The following is a 23,029-nucleotide window of genomic DNA, read 5'->3' as shown; positions in this document are numbered from 1 at the left end:
GCCCTTGAACTCTACACAATCATGTTCGGGTCCCTTCTATATCCTGGCTACTCCTTGTTATTCCTTTTGACAGGCTTGGATAATGGCAATTTGTCTTTTAATTGTTGAATTCGATGTCATTTCTCTGGATTGCAGTCCTTGACTCCCTCCTCAGCAACTGGGAGGAATTAAGGAGTTTTACTGGCACTCTGGTTTTATTACCAAACACCTGTACACTTAGTTGCTATTTTTTTATTTCCTTGTATTTTATGCTGAGGTATGGCCTGAGAGACAACTGCTTTGTTTTGTTTTCAGAGAAAAACGCACTTTACAAAGAGATGAGTTAAAGTGGCTTTCCCATACTTGTGAAATCCTGAGCCTTATCTGTTAACTTTGGATTATAATTGGATATGCATATGAGTGCTGTGATGAGCAAGTGATTAAATGAACTTTTACATGTTAAATGCCTGGAAAATATTAAGTATTAAATTTTAATTACAATACCATTTTGTAGGTTTAGTGGTGCAAAGGGTTTTTAGATCATGATTGCAAATCTTTTATGTAAGACTTTATGAAATTCCCAGCCTGCACCCTCTCGCAGTCCAGGAGCCCTCAGTGGAGGTCTGACTGCCAGCAGTTGTTCTTCCTTAGCTCTGCTGTCGAGGCAGGAGAGGCTTCCACCATGACTGCTGCACTAGTGGCGCTCCCCCTGTGGGAGTGCACTGACCACCAGGGGGCAGCTCATGTATTGAACGTCTGCCCCTGATGGTCAGTGTGCATCGTAGTGACCTGTTATGCCACTGTTCAGTCAATTTGCATACTAGCCTTTTATTATGTAGAATAAAAGGAACCACAGGGGAGATACTAATCCTTTTTCTTATAAGAATAAAAAAGAGGTCATGGATGATAAAATAATAGTAATAATAACACTCAAGCAAGTTACTATTTTTTCTACTATGATCAGTAAAGATGTGAAATTTCCAAGGCAGATTTTGAATAATGGAGATCCGCATAAGCATGGCATGGACCATGTAAGGCATGGACATTGTCTCAGGAATGTTCTCCTTGCTTTGATTACACAAACTGGATGAGTCAGATGCAAAAATTCCCTCTGGGTCAAGCAATTGATGAGTTGTTTCAGTCTAACCAGTTATTTAACCTTCTTCAGCCAATGGTAGGCACTGAGAGATGACTGGCTTCTCAAAGCTACATGGTAAGACCTTTGTGACAGTTTATCAAAAGGCATATACCATGGACACTAATGATATTTTCACTTGCGTTGCAAATGACTTCTACATGTTGGGATCAGTTATCATAACATCAGCAGTTTATTAAGGGAATTAGCACAAATAGTTATGTTGGCAGACTGCCTACAAGGTGTGGAAATTCCCTCTGCCACTGGTGACCTGTAGATGTTCACATCATGCTTGACACCTCCAATGTAGTTTCACCTTTGCCCTCTTTCCAACCCAGACAGTGCTAATTATTATGAAGCCCCTTTTTATTGGAAAGTCAAATTTTGTTTTTCATAGCTTTCATCATTTGTCATGGTTAAGTCTTCCAGATTAGCAGAGTATTTGAGAAAATATTAACATTTCACTTATTCAGGATGTAAAGTACAGCATAGGGATTATAGTTAATAATATATAATATTATTATATAAAGTACAGCATAAGGATTATAGTTAAGAATAATTTATATGTATGGTGCCAGATGGGTACTGGAAATATCAAGGGGAACACATTGTAAACTGTATGGTTGTCTAACCACTATGCTGTACATCCGAAATGAATACAAAATAATATTGAATATAATTGAAAAATAAAGTTTAAATTTTAAAGATTTCATTTATTCTTCTCCAAAACCATCTTCTGTACTCATAACTATTGTGTTATGGTTTTATAATCATCCATTCAGTCATCCATTCAGCAAGCACTGATCAAGCTTTTACTAAATATAGGGTATTGTGGTGCTACAAGTGATAGAAAGATGCATAAGACATGGTCCTTTCCTTTAAGTAGCTAATTCACAGCAATTAAAAAAAATGTGGCACATGGAATGGAGCATAACCCTCCACATGTGTTCTGAGCAATGAAGATTACAAGAGACTACTATTTCTCATTATCTGAACCCCATAGTTCTATTAATGAAGTCTGTGTTTATGTTTATCTTATTATAGCTGAATCAGATATTGGGTTTCTGGTCAAATACAAATTCAAGTCTTTTTTTTCTCCTTTTATATCTTAGCTAGTTGATCTATGTGCTACTCATAAAGTATGTATAACTACTCAGGTGTTATTAACCCCATATTCCTTGTAGGAACATAAGACTCAGTAAAGATGTATAACATTCTCAGGGTCATAGAACAATTAAGTGACAAGTAAAAAGAGGTTTAACTTCCCAATGAGTATGTTAGTGGGTGATTATTTTATTTTTTCCTCCAAAGTGGAATAATCTGAAAGCTTCAAAAGTTCAATGTTAGTTGATCCATAATAGAAAGTGGGGTGTTTTGATGTATAACCTTTTATGACCCTGTAACAACTATAAGTATGGCAGGATCCCTCCATTGACTGAGTGTTGGAAAGCTAATCACTTCCTGTATCTTCAAAAACACTGGAGACTTTTTATTTAAGTAATCTCTTGCTTCACTTTTTAAAAAAATATATTTTATTGATTTTGTACAGAGAGGAAGGGAGAGAGATAGAGAGTTAGAAACATCGATGAGAGTCATCTATCAGCTGCCTGTTGCACACCCCCTACTGAGGATACACCGCAATCAAGGTACAGGTACATGCCATTGACCAGAATCGAACCCAGGACTTTTCAGTCCCCAAGCCTATGCTCTATCCATTGAGCCAAACCGGTTTTGGCTCTTGCTTCACTTTTTTTTGCATCCTTATCTTTGGCTCATTGCATCTCCTTTTCCTCTCTTTCTCTCTCTCTCTCTCTCTCTCTCTCTCTCTCTCTCTCTCTCTCTCTCTCTCTCTCTCCCTTTCTCTTTCTCTGTGTGTGTGTGTGTGTGCTTTTGTTGTTGTTATTAATCCTCACCCTAGGATATTTTTCCATTGGTTTTTAGAGAGAGTGGGACGGGAAGAGATAGAGAGAGAGAAACATTGATTTGTTGCCTCCTATAAGAGCTCCAACCAGGGCCAGGGATTGAGCCTGCAACCAAGGTACATGCCCTTGACTGGAATAAAATCTGGTACCCTTCAGTCTGCGGGCCAATGCTCTATCCACTGAGCCAAACCAGCTAGGGCTCCTTTTTTTCTCTTGATTGTATTCCTGACATTGACTATTTCATTATTATGACCTAATACCTTTTCTGATGTCCTGCCAGATCCAGATTCACCTTCTATTTGCCTCCTAGTAAGAACTTGCCTGAAATTTTTAGATTCTAATTCCAGGCTTTGATCTGATTCTTCTAGCCCTTCTTATAATTCAACTCAAATTGATCTATTCAAGCTTATTTATGAGCACCTACTGTGTGTCAGGCAGGAATAGACTCATGGTCTTGGACCTGTGAAGTCGTATACACTTTAGTGCCAGTATTTGGAATAGAATATTGAGCACTCTCTATCCCAGTGTGGAAATTTGTGCTTTCTATCTATCATATCAATTTACAACTTTGTGAATTTGGGTCCTTCTAACCAGATACTGAGGTAAATAGGTTAAATAAGGAGCCCATTATTTCATGCCTCTTAAATGAGGCAGTGACTTGTTCAAGTCGCTTAGGAAAGCTGTAGCATGAAACATTTCTAAGGAGGTGATTGGAATGGGTGGTATGAGAAAAATGAGCTATTCATAGAAGAGAATGAAGTCCAGGGAGCCTGTTGTATGTATCTCTATTCCTCTGAAGACTTTAGTCTGTACTCTGCTGTGAGCATCCAGGAACAAGGCAGTTATTGCGTTTGCAATGCCTCCTCATGGTGTTTTTGTTGCAGCTGTCAGATGGATGGAGACATAATTAATGAAATTCTATTTATACCCAGGGATAAACTTAGAAAACCAAGCCTTGCCGCCTAAACTAGCATATTTAGTGGATCCCCATGCTGCAGTCTCTACCATCCAAGTGACAACAATATACATTTCCTGTTGGCCTTAAAATCACTGACTGCTTCACACCTTTGACTATGCAAATAGAGTAACAGGAGTGCAGCTTCTAATGTCAGAAGGCCTGGGTCTATTCAGGCATATAATCTTGAGCAAGTTTATAAACTACTTCATTAGTAAAATGAGAATAATAAAGCATCCAATTTACAGTGTTGTAGTGAGGAGTAAATAAAGACACAATATCTTAAGATCTTAAAACAGTACCTACATATACAGTAAGCACACAAACTTGTTATTTGTACACATAACACAAAGTTGTTATACGTATTATCATTATTGTTATTTTACTTCTAGTGGAGACAGAGTAAAAGATGATGGGCAGAAGGTGCTCTGGACCAGGCGCTAAAGCACCGGGGTTACAGTCTCAGGGGTACTTGCTACTAGCAAAGTGTGTGTGTGTGACTGTCTGACTGAACAGGTCATAGTTAATATTTCTTTTAGCTCCAAAAGTAGCACCATCAGTTGATAGATCTGAGATAACAAAGCTTTAAAAAGGAAGCTAAATATTATTAAGGGCACTATGTTCTTTTAAAAACTCCTTAAGGAAACAGACCTATAGGAAACACTACTTATGCCAGAATATACAAATTAAAGTATAATAAATAAGTATAGAATACAAATAAATTATAGTATAGAATAAATAAGCCTACAATGCCACACCTGTGGGCAACATTTCTAAAATAATGCTTTCACTCAAGTGACAAGTTCTTTGGGCTCCATGTGGAAATAGGATCAGTAGAGTTCTGTTCCTCAGAGAAATCAGACATCCCCTCATTGTCATTCTCATCATTAGTAGTCATTTAAATAGAGGTGTGAGAGTAGAAATTCTTCAATTCTGGGCAGAGAGTTAAATCTTGCCTTAAGTTGGTTACTCCTAGAAAGTAGGATATAGACCCTGAAAAGAGAATTATAAATTTGGGAGCTTTCTCTGATAGGCCCAGAGGGTCTTTAGTACAAAGGATTGTCATCACTCTGAGTAGAAATCAGGCTTTACATCTCATATCCCCAAGCTTTCCCCAGAAACAAAACTGCTTCTTGTTCTATGGTATTGCTGGACAGAACTTTGCACAGAGTGGACCAGGAAAGGGAAAAGCAAATGTAGGAGAACAAGAAAACCTTAGTCAAAAGAAGGAGATGGGACCGGAGGAGGAAAAAGAAAAAGTTGCTCCAAGTTACTATAATGGTTAAACCTGGAATCAAATTCTAGCTTTCTGACTGTGTGACCTTGGGCAATTTAATTAACCTCTCTGAACCTCCTGGTTCCCATGAGTAGGTTGAAAAGTAACAATATTTTAATAGAAAAATAATATTTTGGTAGAGAGAAAATTTGTTGTATGTTAAAGCAAATAAAATATGTAATATAGCTAGCATAGAGACTGGAAAGTGATAGACACTCAATAGCTTGTAGTGATTCTTTTCTGGGTGGTGAGGGGGAGGTTTGCACATGTTATACTATGTTGATCCTAGAGCAAAGTCACATGCTTCATAATGAATGCTTCAAAACATCAGAGGAAACGATGTTTTTGATATTCGCCCATTTTACTTGTATGCATTGTAAACAATAGAACTGATTGACTGAGTTAGCAGTGTGGCTATTCCAGCTGCTATTTCTTTCTTAATGAGATTATCTGGTAAATATTCTTCAGAGAAGAATTATCTCATGATTTTAAGACTGTAGAGCAAAGGGGCTGCTGCTTTACCATTCTTGACAAGGTTACATATTGGAAAAAGACCAGGATTTTGAATCAGATATTTTGTTTGAATGCCAACTGAACCACTTACTGGCTTCTGTTTCAGGGGTAAAGCATTTAACCTTTGAGAATAAGATTATGTAGCTTGAAATGGAAATGGAAACAAAAATAGCACCCAACTCAAAGGGCTGCTGTGAGGACAAAATATAGATGTAGGTGGGTGTATTCTTGACAGAGTAAAGCACAGTAAAGGTCGATATTGATTATTAGTTGTGTCTGATCCATAAAGAGCTTTCCCTCCTCTTAGATCCTATTATGTGCATGAAACACAGCCTGGGGTGAAGAACACCTCTTTCTCCTTTATGATCTGGTTTTACCTCCAACACTTCTGGTACCAAATATGTGTGAGTTATTCCCATGCCAATCGATTCTCCAACTCTCCAGATAGCAACTGGGTGTCCTACAGTTCAATGCAGTCTGACACTACTACCCAGAGTTAGTGCAGACCCCACAGATTAAGGGCTCAGTCTCATAGGACTTTTTCCCACTTCAGATGCCAATCCCAAATCCTGTGCTTCCTGTACTTCTGACCAGCTGGCTAAAGTGGTTTGAGAGTCTAGATCAAGGATGGGTAATGTTCGGCCCCCAGAACCTTTAAGGCCCAAGAAATCCTTTGGTTTGGCCAAGCCAAGGTTAGAGGTGAGTTAATAAAATGTTTGACCAAATACAGCAAGCTAATTTTAAGTTGATAATTTTGTATAGTCCTCGACTGATGTTATAAATACCAAATGGGCCATGGCAGAAGAAAGGTTTCCTACCCCTCTTCTAGATTGACAAAGTTCTCATTTAGCCACCCACCATCTACAGTGTTGTCACTGAATGGAAGGGGTTCCCAGGACCCCTTTTCTGGTTCAGTAATTTACTATAGTGACTCACAGAACTCAGGGAAACACTATTACTGGTTTATTATGCATCATATTATAAATGATTCAAAGGAATAGTCAGATGAAGAGCTACACTGGGCAAGATCCATGGGGATCCCAACCACAGGAGCTTCTGTCCCTGAAGAGCTGAGGCATGCCACCCCCCCCCCCCCTAGAATGTGGATGCCTTCATCAACCCCAAAGCTCCCCAATATCTGTCATTTAGCATTGTTTCATGGAGGTTTCATCACACAGTCATGATTGCTTATTAACTCAATCCCCAGGAATCCTCTTCTGCTTGGAGGTTGGGGTAAGGCTGAAAGGTCTAAGCTTCTAATCAACATTTGGGCTTTCTGAGTCCCAGCCCCCTGCCTGAAGCTATTTTTTCCCAGGGTGAATAGGTAGAGGTATAGAACCTTTCATCAATTTACATTTCCCCCCATTAACTTGTACCTTGGGATTGGCTTCAAATTTACAAATTGTATTAAGACAACTTAATTTTTTCAGCTTTATGGAGATGAAAAAGTAAAACCACGATGAGATATCACCTGTTAGAATGGGTGTTATCACAAAGACAAGAGAAAACAAGTGTCGGTGAGCAGGTGGAGGATAGGGAAGCCTTATGCACTTCTGGTGGGAATGTAAATTGGCACAGCTAACATGGAAAATAGTATGGAGGTTCCAAACTTATTTTGAACTATTTCAAAACTTTCGAATGCCTTCCTTGCCTCCAAAGGCACAATAAATTTTTCTGAATAAAGCAAGAAGAAATGTATATCTTGTCACTCAGTGTTTATAGACATAGCTATTCAGCTGAGGAGGCTATATATTCTGTCTAGACCCACTCATGTTTTTACTGCCAACCAAAGGAAGCTGTGGGAGATAAATATATATAATAGCCACCACCTCACCTCTACCAGGTTCCAGGGTAACCTCCTTCAAGAAGTTCAGGCCCTGGAAACAAGAAGAATTTCTGCTTTTGACGACTTCTGCTATTTCTAGTCCCCTTATTTCTTCCCTCCTTTTTGCCACTCTGAGTCTTATCCCTCCAGACCAGAGCTTTCAACTGGATGGGGCATGATAAACTTTGGGTTAATTGAATAAGGAAACTCTGAATCATATAGGGAAGAAATTATTTATGTGGACAACAAAAGCAATTGTGAAACTAGAAACACAGCAAATTGTAGGAAGAGTATAATACTTGGTATTCTGTTTTCAAACAATAGTGGAAAAACGTGTCTGTTTATTCAGCAAAATGGTTAATAATCAGAGGGATATAATGAACCTCCAAGTTAACAAGGACATAAATAAAATATATCTCAAACCAGCAGAAATAAGAAAAGAGGAAAGAGGACAAAGAAGACACAAAGGAGAATAAATAATCATATTAAATGGGAGGATTAATTTCAAGCCTATTAATCATTATCTATATACTAGTGGCCCAGTGCACAAAATTCGTTCATGGGGGTGTGGGGGGTGTTCCTCAGCCCAGTCTGAACCCTCTCCAATCTGGGACCCCTCAAAGGATGTCCTACTGCCGGTTTACAGAGATTGGACCTAAACTGGCAGTTGGACATCCCTCTCACAATCCGGGACTGCTGACTCCAGCTGCTCACCTGCCTGCCTGCCAACCTGCTCTCCTCCAACTGCCCCCCATAGCCAGCCTGCTGGCCCCCAAATGCCCCCCTGCCAGCCAGACCACCCCCAACTGTCCCTCGTGCCAGCCTGCTCACCCCCAACTGCCCTTCTGCTGGCCTGCTCACACCTCCCTCCCCCAAGCTGTCCTCATTACCTCCAACTATCCCCAGCCCCTACTGGCCTTGAGTGGAGGCCATTGCCAGGGAAACCCTAACCTCCAGGTTGCTCCAGCTCTGTGGCCACCGCCATCTTGGTTGGGTTAATTTACATACTTGTTCCTGATTGGCTGGTGGGCATTGCTTATGGGTGTGGCAGAGTGATGGTTAATTTGCATGTTTCTCTTTTATTAGTGTAGATATAAAAGCCTAAGCGACTGAATGACCAGTTGCTATAATGTATACCAGGGGTCTTCAAACTACGGCCCGCGGGCCACATGCAGCCCGCAGAGGAGTCTGATCCGGCCCGCCAGGTTTTTTGGGCAGTGAGCGCAGCCGAGGTGTTACAGTAGGAATTAGTAGTTCATATAGTCCGGCCCTCCAGCTCTCTGAGGGACCGTGATCTGGCCCCCACTTTAAAAAGTTTGAGGACCCCTGATGTATACTGACCACTAGGGAGCAGACACTTAATGCAGGAGCTGCCCCTGGTGCTCAGTGCGCTCCCACTGTCAACCTCCTGCAACCAGCCAACCTCCCATGGTCCCTCCCCCTGGCCAGCCGCGCCCCCCACCCCTGATTGGCTCTGATCACCAGCCTTGCCGAGGGACCCCACCTGTGCACAATTTTGTGCACCAGGCCTCTAGTACTAAATATAAATGGACTGAATGTTACATTAAATGACATAGATTGACAGGTTGCATTTTAAAAAGAAGGCTTAATATATGTTATGTCTGAGAAACAATTAGAACAAAGAAATAAAGATTAGTGATAAAGAATGGGCACCAACAATAGTGATAATCTAGCTAAATTTAATTTCTTAAAAGTTATTTCTATTTGTATAACATATATTTAAAGGAATACAATACTAGAGTATCTGATCTATAGATTTTCTGAGCTATATGTTTCATATTTTGCATTGACATATTTATTATTTTATTCAACAAATAATGACTCCTTTCATTGTCACAAAACTTCATATGCTGGCTAATTGAGAATTTTGTCAATCTAGAAGATACTTAAATTGGTTTAATCTCTCAAATTACACTGTACTTTTCTTTTCATCTACTACTCTGGCTGATAGGTAGAGCTGTAACTTATTTGTGTGTGGTTATATGTTTAAGTGGCATTTCTATTGTCCATTCTTTTTTGTACTAATTATACCAGAAAATCTTATATTAAATGTATGTGAAGTGTCTTAAATTCATTTTGAATGGAAAAGGGCATTATTAATTCAGTAATTAAAAATCCAAATTATTTGCTAGTTGCTTCTTTTTGTCATCTTTATCTTTAGGGATATAATTTTCTTTTTCTATTTAAAATTTTTTTGCTGTTGTCCTTTGCTGAATTGCCATATGGATGTACCAGCAGTAAAGGTTTCAAAAGGATCTTACTGTGCTTCAACTTCATCTGGGAATCTGGTTGGAAATGCAGATGCTCAGGCCTTGAACTTTTGGGAAAAATAATACGCATTTTAATAGGATTTTCACCTGCTTTGTTTGAACATTAAAATTTGAGAAACATTTCTCTAGGAGATATTTTTGGCAGCTATTTGAATGCTGCAATTAAAAATTTCATTGGTTTCTTAGTAAAAAGTAATGGCCAGAAGGTTTTCTTTCCATATTCTTCCCAATTTGCTTTATCTGAAGGAGTCTTGGAATTTAACAAGGTGTTCAGGAACAGGCATTATCTTATCATAAGTTTTCTTATAAAATTACTTCTTTATTTACATTGCTAGGATCATTTCAATTCATTCTTAGTTTCAGTGGCTTAGGTATGTGTGTGGTTAATGTTTATAAACATCTTCAGTACCTATTTGGCAGTGAGTATAGATAACAGAGAAAAAAAAAACACATTAAAAAATGTGTCTTTTCTGATAAGAGAAATGGAGTATGTGGAGAAGTGATGGCACTTTAGCCTCCTATTCAGTTGAACCACTTTGGACACAAAGACAGAAAGGGATTTTTGTTCCTGTGAATGCACAGCAGGAACAGCCAAAACCCAGGGAGAGATAATGACTAAGTATAGCAGTTAAGTGATAAAGACTTTGAATCCTAAAGTGGCAAGCTCCACACATCAAAGCAGCAGGCGCAGCTTAAGGCAGCAAATAGAAATGGTGAAAATCTCCTGGAGCCACGAAGACTGCATTTGCATCCTGTGAGTGAGGAGGCCAAGTGAGGCACATCCTAAAGGGGCAGACAATTAATGATTAGTGGCAGTGGATTGTTAATCATACAAACCACCACATTGCACAAAGATCTTTTGGAAATTATTTCTTGTTTGCTCCATAATGTACCCTCCTAGACACTCCCGTGTCTTCCCGTTGACTTGGCAAATCTGACTTACTCTGTCCAGACTTGCCTCCTTGACCTGATCCTTTGACAACTGCATTTCTTTTCTGAACCACTTATTCAATTTTGTCTTGCTTCAATTTTCACTTCCAGAGAAGTGACTGAAAAATATATTTCGAGTCCAGACATCTAGGTCCCAAAACAGAATATCCTGGGTACACCTAAATTTCAGTTGGCTGACCAGGAACAAACAAAAAAACAAACTTATAATGCTTACCCTACATACTAGACTTTCAAAGTGTGTTCTGGAGCATCAGAGGGCTTTCCTAAGGTCACCTGGGAGCCCGCACAGAGGACAAGGGACCAAGCTGCTGAGAGTTTTGGAGGAGCTTCTTTTTAAAACCAGTTTTAGGCCGAAACCGGTTTGGCTCAATGGATAGAGCGTCGGCTTGGGGACTGAAAGGTCCCGGGTTCGATTCCGGGCAAGGGCATGTACCTTGGTTGCGGGCATATCCCCAGTGGGGGGTGTGCAAGAGGCAGCTGATCGATGACTCTCTCTCATCGATGTTTCTAGCTCTCTATCCCTCTCTCGCTTCCTCTCTGTACAAAATCAATAAAATATATATATTTTAAAAAAAATAAAACCAGTTTTAGATGTTGGTAATCTATATAGGCTGCATTTGATAAAACAATAATGAGTTGCTTTGAATTTACATTATTGATGTTATAGAAATAAAAAGGGGGCTATAAAGAAATACTATAAACAATTGTATGTTAATAAGTTAGATATCATAGATAAAAAGGACAAAATTCTAGAAACACACAAACTGGTGAAACTGACTCAAATAAAATTTTTGAATAGACATCCTGTATAACAAATAAAGAGATTGAATTAGTCATTGTAAAATTCACTGCAGAGAAAGTCCAGGCCCAGGCCTCAGTATTATCCTGACACAAAACCAGGCAAACAAACACATACTATAGAGCAATATCTCTTATGAAAAATAAAAATATAAAAAATTCTTCACAAAATACTAACAGTGGAATTCAATAACCTTAAAAATGATCACACATAATAATCAAGTGAGATTTATTGATTTAACATCTGAATGATCAAGATATCAAAATGATAAAATATACTAAAAACAGACAATCATCTCATTAAACAGAAAACAAAACAAAACAAATTTGACCAAATCCCACATGTCATCAAGATTAAAAAGAAAACAAAACACTTAACTAAGTAGGAATGCTGTGCAATACCCTTAACCCAATAAAAGGCATCCATAAAAAAACACAGAAACATAAAATTTAATTGTGAAAGACTAAATGTTTTCCCCTAAGATCAGTAACAAGACAAGGATGTTCACTTCTATTCAATATTGTATGGGACGTTTTGGCAAAGGCAATTAGGCAAGGGATAAAAAGGTATTCAATTCTAAAAGTGGTAAATTACCTTTATTTAGAGATAATATAATCCTTATATAAAAAAGCTTAAAGAAGTCCTGAAAAAACTATTATCCTATATAATAAAGAGCTAATATGCAAATAGTCATCACGTCATCATGCTATAAGGCTCAGACACTCAACTTTGGGGAGAGAGGAATGGAGACCATCCAGGTACAAATGATCTCCCGAGAGAGGAATGGGGACCAGCCAGGCTGCGGCCCGGGAGAGTGACAAGCTGCCTGCCTTGCAGTCCTGGGCACCAATACCTGTGACTACGGCTGTGGTCTGGGAGAGGGACAAGCCTCCCACCCCATAGTCCCAGGTGCCAGAGCCTGTGGCTGTGGCCCAGGTGAAGCTGCCCACCAACAGTCCCCTGTAGTTGTGGCCAGCCCCGAGTGAAGCTGGCCTGGGTCTTGGGTGCCTGCAGCCGACCAGAGGGAAGGAAGCCCGAGTCCTGAGTGCCTACGACTGGCTGGAGGAGGGAATCCTGGGTCCTGGGTTCAAAGTGAGGCAGAGGTGATTAGGGGCAATCTGGCCAGTAGGGGAGCAGTTAGGGGAGATCAGGCTAGCAGGTAAAAAGTTAGGAGCCAGTGGTTCCAAATTGCAAGAGGCAGTTGGACATCCCCCAAGGGATCCCGGATTGAAGAGGGTGCAGGTTGGACTGAAGGTCCCCTTGCCCCATGCATGAATTTTGTGCACCGAGCCCCTAGTATTTAATCATTGACTTCTGCAAGGAGGCAAGATATAAGATCAATACAAAAACACCATACTTTTATACCCTAGCAATGAAAAATCTGAAATGAAATTAAGAAAGTAATTTATTCATAATAACATTAAAAGTAAAAAAAAAAAATACTCAGAAATAAAACAAAAGTCCAAAATTTGTACTATGAAAACTAGAAAAAGTATTCTACTGAATCCCTTAATAGGAAGACCTGAAAAACCATTGTTGGGTCAACACTGGAATCACCACTGATATTAGTTACCCACGATTCTGATTGGAGACATCATCATTGTTGTCAGACATCACTGGCTTAGTGATTACCGTATGTGTTTTTCCTCTGTGCTATGTAACTTAGGAATTAGGGACCAAGATTAACACACTGACTGTCTTGAACTCTGAATTTTCCTCTTAGGGAACAGCTATGCCTATTGAATCTGAAGTCCTTTTTTTTTTTTTTTTTATATATATATATATATATATATATATATATATATATATATATATATATATATATATATATATATATTGATTTTTCACCGAGAGGAAGGGAGAGGGATAGAGAGCTAGAAACTTTGATGAGAGAGAAACATCAACCAGCTGCCTCCTGCACACCCCCCACAGGGAATGTGCCCACAACCAATATACATGCCCTTGACCAGAATCGAACCTTGCATACCAACGCTCTATCCACTGAGCCAAACTGGTTTCTGCTCTGAAGTCCTTTTGGAAGTTGTTTCACAATGTGCTGGCTGCTTAGATGACCCTATCCTGCTATTCTTGCTTATTTTTATTAGCTTAGGTTACATTGGAGGCAGGGAACCATCTTTGAGCTCACAGTATTGATTGGTATTTTTATCAGAAAGTGTTCATATCCTTGGAGAATATGAGAGACTTTGCTAGATTAGGACAGGGAATAGCTAACTTCATCCTCACCTAAACATTAGATCTCTGGAAACATCTTCCCTGAGAAAACAGAATGGACCTAACCCAATACCAGAGCCTCTACTGTTAATCCTCAGTGATATTTACCTTAAATGTACACTATGGTTGCTGCCTTTGTTGGTGCCTTACCAATGACACTCCCTCTACTACCTCTGGGAGGGTGATGTTTAAGTGTATATTGTACCTTCATACTTGTGTCTCATCCTGAACTCTTGACAAAAAAATTTGTTCTAATCCTGAACTCTTGACAAAAATTGAATTCAAGATTTGAATTAGGTAAGGATTTTTCATCTCAATGTAACCAGAATGATACAAATGATTATGGTCCAAAATACCAACATATGTGAAGTAATGTCCCTTTCCAATGCCATGTACTCCCCTAATGTCAAGTAAGTGATGAAATTCTATTGTTGATGAGCTGAATGGTGTCTTTGCTTATGACATACTTTTGACAAATATATTTATGCAGGAGACAACTAGAGAAAAGGGAACATTTTAAATGTCACTCAATCTCTGAATTTCCCATAGTTAGGAACAAAGGTGGAAGCTACAAATGTTACAATACATTGTACTGTGGCTAGATATTATAGGTGATTAATAGACACCTACTAATAGGTTTGCTGAATATTAATGTAAAAATTGCTTTAAAATGAATTACCTAATTTAAACTATAAATCACCCATCGAGAGTACAGATCAGTCATAGATAAATCATTTATGACCCTTTTCTGTGTGTGTGTGTATTACTTCAGTTCTTTATATTAAAAAAAAAAAAAAACGAACTGATGTAATATAGACAACCTTAAGCACAATTATTATTCTCTTTGTATGCATTTTTCTAAATTTTCTACGGTTACCTTGTGCTACTTTGCAATCAGGAACAAAATCAACTATTATTTTCAAAAATTTCAAATACCTGTAACATTTTACATAAGTTGTGATAGTACACTTAACATTTTCTTTCATATGACCTCCTTATGTCTCTATTTGCGTTTATTATAAGTTGAAAAGACTCTAGCTTGAGGAGTCTGGATATAAATGGATACTTTGTATAACTTCTCTTTTATAATCTACTCTATTTCAAACAGATTGAGGTCACACATGCCTTCAAGTACCAAGATCAAACAACTTCCAGCAAACCAGTCAACATGAACAAAGCTTCTCATAAGCCCAGTGATTTAAACTAGGAAAACATTACACCTTGTTACATTCTGAATGCTAATATTCTTCAGCTTTTCTGTCTGGCCTGAAGTCAGGGGTTTTGGCTGGAAAAACATAGTTAGATTTTCATTTTTTTTTTTCTGATTTACTCAGGAATCTAAAGAATCATCCATTTTTAATTGCCATATAAGTGAAGTTCTCATTCTCATTGACTTAAACATACAGGCTCAGGATAGTTAGGGTAACTTTAGAGTTAGGGAGAATTTTGGCTCTTAAAAAATTCCTTTTTTTTCCTTTTAATTCCTAAAGATGAATAAGAAGCCAAACTGTATGCAAAAATTAATTTCAGAATTTAGTGAAACTATTTTTTTCTCAATAATTTTTTAAAATGTCAATATTTTTTCTAAGCTCTAGCTTGCCCGAAGATTCACAATCTTATAGTACATTCACCCCCAAGCCACCCTTTCTACCTAATAAACTAAAAATAGGAAAAGAAGCGATGATTGTGATTGCATTAGGCTCCAGACCTATGGGTAAAGTTTGAATTGACATTTGTGTTATTGTCAAAAACCAACTGCTTGCCACATCTATTGGTGTTAAACACAACATCTGGTTGAGTCTAATTAGGTTTTCAAGTAAGTTGATGAGAAAATGAGCCTTATACACTTATCTAAATGGAGAAGCATGGAGAAGTTTCTTTTGATTGTTGTAAATACATGAGTTGAATTAAAAAAAAAAAAGAAGAAAAGAAAAGAAAAATCAGGTCTTGAAATCACACTTCTGACATCAAACATAGCTATTGCATATTACTTAGGAAGGGGAAATAGAGTCCAAGTTGTCTTCTATCACCCAACACATGGTCAATAATGGTACTTCTTGCAAGAAACACAATGGGTGAGGGCCTCCTGTGGTTGCTCTTTAATTGAAAGTTTGTCCCCAGAATAAAGAGGAGTGGAGCCTGCTGTCTTCACAATAGTGCATGCAAAAGCATCAACATTGTCATGGCAGGGCCATGAATGCAGCTGGATCACTGGACTTCACTTTTTTTTTTTTTTTTTTTTTTTAATAAATTTCAGGGAGGGAGGGAGGGAGGGAGGGAGAGAGGGAGGGAGAGAGAGAGAAACATCAGTGATGAGAGAGAATCATTGATCAGCTGCCTTACATGTTTCACACTGGGAATCAAACCTGCAATCCAGGCATATACCCTTACCAGGAATGTGACCTCCTGGTTCATAGGTTGATGCTCAGCCACTGAACCACACAGGCCAGTTGGACTTCACTCCTGATGAAAGGGGAATGGAAGGCATTTTGGGAGTTGGGAAATGGCCAGCGGGGTGGTGTTAGGTGAACTGACCCTTGCTTCCTCTTCTGTCAGGATCTGAATACTTTCTCCGCACACTGCTCTGGAACAGTCCATGGCTCGGAACGTGGCTTCTCCCTCAGAGCAGCCTTGTTATCAGGCCTCAGAAAGTTTAACCGAGGAGTACTCGTGAAGCAGATTAATATTTAAATAATCCCACTTCTCAGAGGCAGGGTCACTGGAGATGATCATGTTAGTTAGGGACACTTCTTTGCTGGCCTCTTTTTACATGCCTCCACTTAGCCACCCCAAACATGAACCTACTTGTTCCCATGAGGGAGCAGCAGCAGAAAGGATAAGTGACCCAGGTCCTCTTCCTGGGCAATACCAACCCCAGGACTCTTTCCCTCTGAGAGAAATAGTTTTGTTTCCTTTTAGAAAGAAAGAAAGAAAGAAACAAACAAACAAAACGACCATTTTAACTCTCTTTTATGGACTTACTCAGGTGTAGAGCCTGTTTAACTTACCATTTTAATCAGGGCTTTACTGGTTTTAATAACAATACTATGTACTTAAGTTAAACAGACGTGAGGTCAGGTTCAAGTTGTGCCCATTTCAAGTTCTGTACATTTGGGAAATCAACCTCTTAAGCTTTGATTTCTTTTTTACATTTGTAAAGTAAGTGTAATATTTCCTCTATCTAACTAAGGTTACTGTGAAGAGTAAGTAAAAAATAAATATGCAAATAGACTCTTTTTATGTTAGTATTCTATGTAAATGTTATGCTATTTTTCTCTTTAAAGTAAAATCATGGGATTGAAAGATCATATAATTAATGTTAGTTGTTCTTTAATTTGATTCTAACAAAAATAATTAAAATAAGTACAGCAGGACTTACCACCTATATTTCTCAAGTGAGGAGATAGAGCATCATTTAAATGAAATGATTTAAGGAAAGGTCACATAACTGGTGCAGTGAAAAAACATAAAACTCACATTTTAGTGTATTTTAAATTGACATTTGATGAAGTTTCACAGAAGAAACTGTACTTGCAATAAAAATGAAGCATTGTGAAATGTAAGATTTATTTAAATGAGTTAATGTCCAGTTATACAGCTCTATCTGGTGACTGTTGACTGAGATTAATGTTTGTCTGGGAACGAGTCACTAGTGGGCTTTTGTTCTGTTCTTAGTTCTTATGCTTTGTAATATGTTTATTAATAGCTCAAATAAAGCCCAAGAAAAAAAAAACACCATTTATTATATTGTGGATAATAATAGCTGAACAGGATTGCTTTACTATTTACAATCAGAAATGTTGTTGGCAGGTTCAAATAATGAGCCAAAACTAATTAGATGACATTTAATATAATAAGAACAACACTGTACATTAGGGTTTGAAAAAATAAACCAATCAGGAAGCAGACACCAGTTGTTTTTTTAAAGATTCAGTTAATTTGATGGCAAAACCAGTACAGCTGTAGTGTGGTTCAGATGCTATAAAGCCATGAACACTACCGTAGGCAGTGACCTGGGCAAGAAGCAGTCAACAGCACCACTTTCTGTGAGGAATTCGTATGTAGTGGTTAAGGGCATAGACTCTGGAGTTGGATTGCTTGGTTAAATCCTGGCTTTATGACTGCCTTCTGGTGTGTGACTTTGGGAAACTTACTTAATCATCTTGTGTCTTAGTTTCTTCAACTGTGAAATGAAGTGAACAATAGCACATGGCTATAGAGTGATTATGAGGCTTAATGGCATATAGCCCAGGTGCTCAAAAGGGAACCTGGCACAGGTAACCTTTAAGATTATTACTATTAATTCTGCATCACAAACTAACAAATGCACTTACAATCTGGAATATTCCCAGAGGAAGCAAGTAGGATGGCATAACGATAGTCACACATCACTATTTATTGAACATTTATTAAACTCCAAACCATGAACTGAAGCATTTTTATGTAATCCTTTCCAAAACCCTGGGAGTTAGGTATTATTATGTTCATATTGCATATGAAAAAGCTATGAATTAGGAAGGTTATAAAACATAACCAATAAATAATAAATGGTATTTATTGAGTTTGAAATACCTTTACCTGTTAAGTAATATTCATTTGAGGATCAGATGACACCACTGAGGAAGTTTAACCTGGACAAGCAGGCACCAAGTAGAAACATAGTGTCCCCTAATATTTGAAGGACTGTCGAGTACAACAGGGGCTTGGCCTTGCTCTGCTAATTGTATTGTCCTACATAAAGATTCTAGGACCGAGCTCTAATTCATCTGAGGATCTGTTCAGGCCTGAGATTTCTTCATTAACTTCTCATCTTCATACCACCAAGCTTTTCTTAGTACAATTTATTTTGCATACTGTTATGAGATTAAATCTTCCAAAAATACTACCACTATTACATCAGACTCCATCTTAAAACCCTTCAGTGTTTCTTCCATGGTAAATAGTATGAAGTCCAGATGCCTTAACTTGACCTTCAATATAATTTATGATCCAGTTGCAACTGAGAGGGCAGGGCAGGGTGAGGATAAACTACGGACTCCACTATGGGGCAGGGTGGAGTTATCCTCCATTTTGTAACTGGACCCTGGCCCTGACCCAACCAGTCAGTGTCAGCCAAAGCAGTGACATCACCACCAGTGTAAAACCCAGGGGCCTGGCGAAATTCAGTCTCTCTTCCGCCATGCTGTCGGTGTGAGTGGGAGAGAGCCCATGCTAGCATGGAAGAGGCTCTTTTGTTTATTGCATAGGACTCGGCTCCCTAGTGGTCCTTGGGGATCACAAAGTCTGGGCATAACACAACCAACTCCAGAATCATTTACTTTTAAGTCCAAAAGGTGCCTCGGACATACTGTAGTTCTGGCCCATCATTATTGTAAGACTAAAATGAACTACTGAGAAGTCACATGACTTCTCAAGAACCTACAGCTAAGTAAGAGTAGAGGGTGCATGAATATCCAGGTCTCTCTCCTAGTATTGGAAATAAAATATTCAAAACAGCCCAGCCAGTGTGGCTCAGTTGGTTGAATGTTGTCCCATGCACCAAGAAGTTGCTGGTTCCTGGTCAGGGCTCATGCTCAGATTTCAGGCTTGATCCCCAGTAAGCATCATGCAGGAGGCAGCTGATCAATGTTTCTATCTCTCTCTCCCTCTTTCTTCTTCTCTCTGAAATCAATAATTAAAAAAAAAAAAGATAATTAAAGCAATGACGATAACTGCAGCAAAACAAAGTGCCATGTCCTGGACATTATGGTAGGTTTTCCACACATACTAGTATTTCTTCCACTCAGCCCAGAGTGGTTTATCCCCCCTCCCCCAATTTTAAAGACTTGACTTTTTGTAGAGGAGTTTGATGTTCACAGCAAAATTGGGAGGAAGATACAGAGATTGCCCATATTCCTACCCCTTTTACATACAGTGTTTCCCCACATTATCAACATCTCCCTAAAGAGTGGTATCTTAGCTACAATTGACCTTACACTGACACATCATGATCACCCAAAAGTCCATAGTTTACATTACAGTTCACTCTTGTATATTCTATGAGTTTGGATAATGTGAATGTCCCATATCCGAGTGGTTCAGGGTTCAGGCTCTGGAAGAGAGGCCGTCCACAAATGAAAGAGACAAGAAACAATAATTTAGAAATATTGGGGGAACCAGGCAGGAGCCCAGCTCAAGAGGAAGGACTCCGCTTGGGCACCAGTCTCAACATGTTTTTATTCAATTTGGGATACACCTAATACCCTTAGGCAGGCAATTTCCAGTAACAGGCAGACTATCTTATCAGTAAAGATTTATATGACTGTCTGGTAGGAAAGTTGCTTCAACTGCCATTGTCTGGACTAAACAGTGGGTGTACAGCCCTGACATTTGCCAGAGCTCCAGGGTCACCAACATTCCGGGATCCTTGTCCACACCTCTCTGCTAGTGAAGACAATGGACAGCTTTCCCGCAGGATAAACTAATAATGACATGTATCCACCATTACAAATATCATCTAGATACTCACTGTCCTGCAAATCCTGCCAAATCTGCCTATCCATCCATCACTCTGCCACCACCCCTGGAAACCACATACTCCTATCTCGACAGTTTTGCCTTTTCTAGAATGTTGTATAGTTGGAATCACATAGCAGGTAGTCTTTCCTGGTTAGCTTCTCAGTTAGTAATATGCATTTATGTTTCCCTTATGTTTTTCATGGCTTGAAATGTTTATCTTTTTAATAACCTGTTACAAGTATCTTCTGATAGTTCTCTTTGAACCTATAAATATGTCTAGCCTGATTTGCTGAAAACATATAAATGTAACTCCAAGCAAAGTCAAGAGAAGGTCCTGTCATGTTACAGTCACTAAGATTTTTGTTTTTATTTTAATGGTTTGTCATTGTCAACTTTGAGCCCTGTGTAAGGACTAAGAGTGTCCTGGTAGGGGAGAATGCTTCTGCATAGTTGCCAAAATACATTCCTAGCTTCCAGAGGAGAGTTTGCCACCAGTTTTGGAGGTAAACAGCTCAGGGTTGACCCCTTGGCCCTCCCCATTTCTAGCTGTGTGGCCTTGGGCTACTAAAGACACCTCTTTGAGTCTGAGGTTTCTACGACTAATTAGGGACTGTTGTAATTTTATTTTTTTACTAGAAGCCTGGTGCATGAATATTCAAGACTCGTGGGAGTGGGGAGGGAGGGGGTCCAGAAGTCCAGGACCCCTCAGGGGATGTCCACCTGCTAGCTTAGGCCCACTCCCTAGGGGATTGAGCCTAAGCTGGCAGTCAGACATCCCTCTGGCAGCCCGGGAGCCCTTGGGGGATGTCCAACTGACGGCTTAGGCCTGCTCCTGGGCCTAAGCCATCAGTTGGACATCCTTAGTGGAGCCGGGGAGGTGGGAGAGGCTCCTACCACCACCGCTGAACTGGCAGCCATCAGTCTGGCTTGTGGTGGAGCTCCTCCTGTGGGAGCACACAGACCACCAGGGCATAGCTCCTTCATTGAGCATCTGTCCCCTGGTGGTCAGTACATGTCATAGCGACTGTCATTTTGCTTATTACCCTTTTATTATAATAGGATGCTTGTGAGGTTTTGTTGAAATACTGAATTGAAAAAACCTGTTCAGCTTTGAGGTTGAACCCTGTCTGTAGAGAAGGTGGGGTCACAAAGGGTTCAGCTAGTCTTAGTAATAGTCTTTCTCTTGAAAACCTAGTGTAGGTCTCCACACTTTAATATAATAGAATAATGACATTTTGAGAAGGCAGTGTTTATGGTCTGCTGTATTTCTCTCATCAAGACCCTCAGTCATCTCACTGACTTCTGATGGAGCTGGAAACTTCCTTGAAACGGCCCCCATCCATGCAGATCACACAAGCATTTCTTAACTCGGGGTTTGTGTGATGGGAAAAGCGGGCTTTTGTGCCCTGGAAGCTTCCAGGAGCTCACCACCCTCCACCCTTGGAAGAGCTCCTAGTCCCAGAAGACCAGTGTCGGCACTATTATAAAACTCAGTGAGACAGGGCAGCCCTGCAAAACTCAGTTTTCCACGTGCCTGTTTTGAAAGGTAAATAACCTATTTTGTTTGGTGGCCCAAAATGTGACCGCCTCCTTCTCTCAGAACTCACATCTTTTCTCTGTGATGGCTGGCACTTTTCGTTCTCGTGTCCCTTTACCTTTTCCTTTGACTCCTCACTCCAGGACAGAGCTCATCTTCCCTGATGGGGAAGAATGACCCCAGGGCAGGCCATTTGCACTGCATCCTCAGTGCTGAAGAGGAATGCAGAGAAATAATTTTGTTCTTCCCCAAGTCTCTTCATCTCTTTGATTTTTCTCATGCTTTGCTGGTTTGCCGGCACTCACCGGGGTAGCCACAGACAATGCAATGGAGAACTTTTGTTGTTGTTGTTGTTATTATTCAGTTCTCTTCTTTCCTTTCCTTTTCTTTTCTTTTTTTAATTTCTCCCTTCAAAATCTATTTGCCTTTCATGTCATTGTCTAACCTCCTACTGTCAGAGTCTTCACTCCCTGCAAGGGGTGTGATGTATTCACTTTTCCATTTTAATTACAGCCTTTGAGGGTTGGAAGGGAACTCTGAGGTCACCTGGACCAGTTCACACAGGGGCTCTGTCTTCAGCTGTCTGGACAGACAGCCATGAAGCTCCCTGTTCTGCAGTGTGGCCCATCCCATTTCGGGGACACACCCATCATCAGAGACCTTTCTTATTTTTAGCTGTCTGGTTCCTGGTGACATCTAGCCATTACAGAGTTTGTCTCTGAAGCCAGAGGAAATAAATCGTTCACCCCTAAACTTATCTCCTCTCATGTGTTCCTTCTATTCTATCTGTGCCTGCAACCATCCCTGCTACACTGCAGCTGCCTGATTTGTTTCCTTGACTTCTGGGGGAAACAATTTATTAGCTTACAATTGCTGTTTTCTCCCCAAAACTGAAAAGAAAGAGCACAATAGCAACCTAACTTTCTGTCACTTGAATAGCATTTCTGTTTCTTTTGCTAATGCAGCCTCAGATGCTTTGTGTTACAATACGCATTCTTCAGTTTTGGTAGTTTATGCATCTGTGAAGCATGCTGTTCCTAATAGATAATAAACGTCAAACTAATAATTCATTCATGAAAAGTCTGTTCCCGAATGGGTGAGTCTTTAATTGTTATT

General features: G+C 39.5%; 1 protein-coding gene across 7 annotated transcripts in view; it reads left to right on the top strand.

The window, feature by feature from the left end:
* Window positions 1–23,029, top strand: part of CHRM2 (cholinergic receptor muscarinic 2) — a 137,651-nt gene that overhangs the window by 56,017 nt on the left and 58,605 nt on the right. For 3 of the 7 annotated variants that reach the window (XM_084896821.1, XM_084896824.1, XM_084896823.1), the window contains one exon: window positions 6,334–6,479. The exons of the other annotated variants lie outside the window; for them this stretch is intronic. The gene's annotated coding sequence lies outside the window, so the exon portion shown is untranslated. The remainder of the gene's footprint in view (window positions 1–6,333; window positions 6,480–23,029) is intronic. 7 annotated transcript variants of the gene reach the window in all.

Source organism: Pipistrellus hanaki (genome assembly GCF_964339955.1).
Source record: "Pipistrellus hanaki genome assembly, chromosome: 10".
Taxonomy (NCBI): Eukaryota; Metazoa; Chordata; class Mammalia; order Chiroptera; family Vespertilionidae; genus Pipistrellus; species Pipistrellus hanaki.
This window is presented reverse-complemented; position numbering and strand designations above follow the sequence as displayed.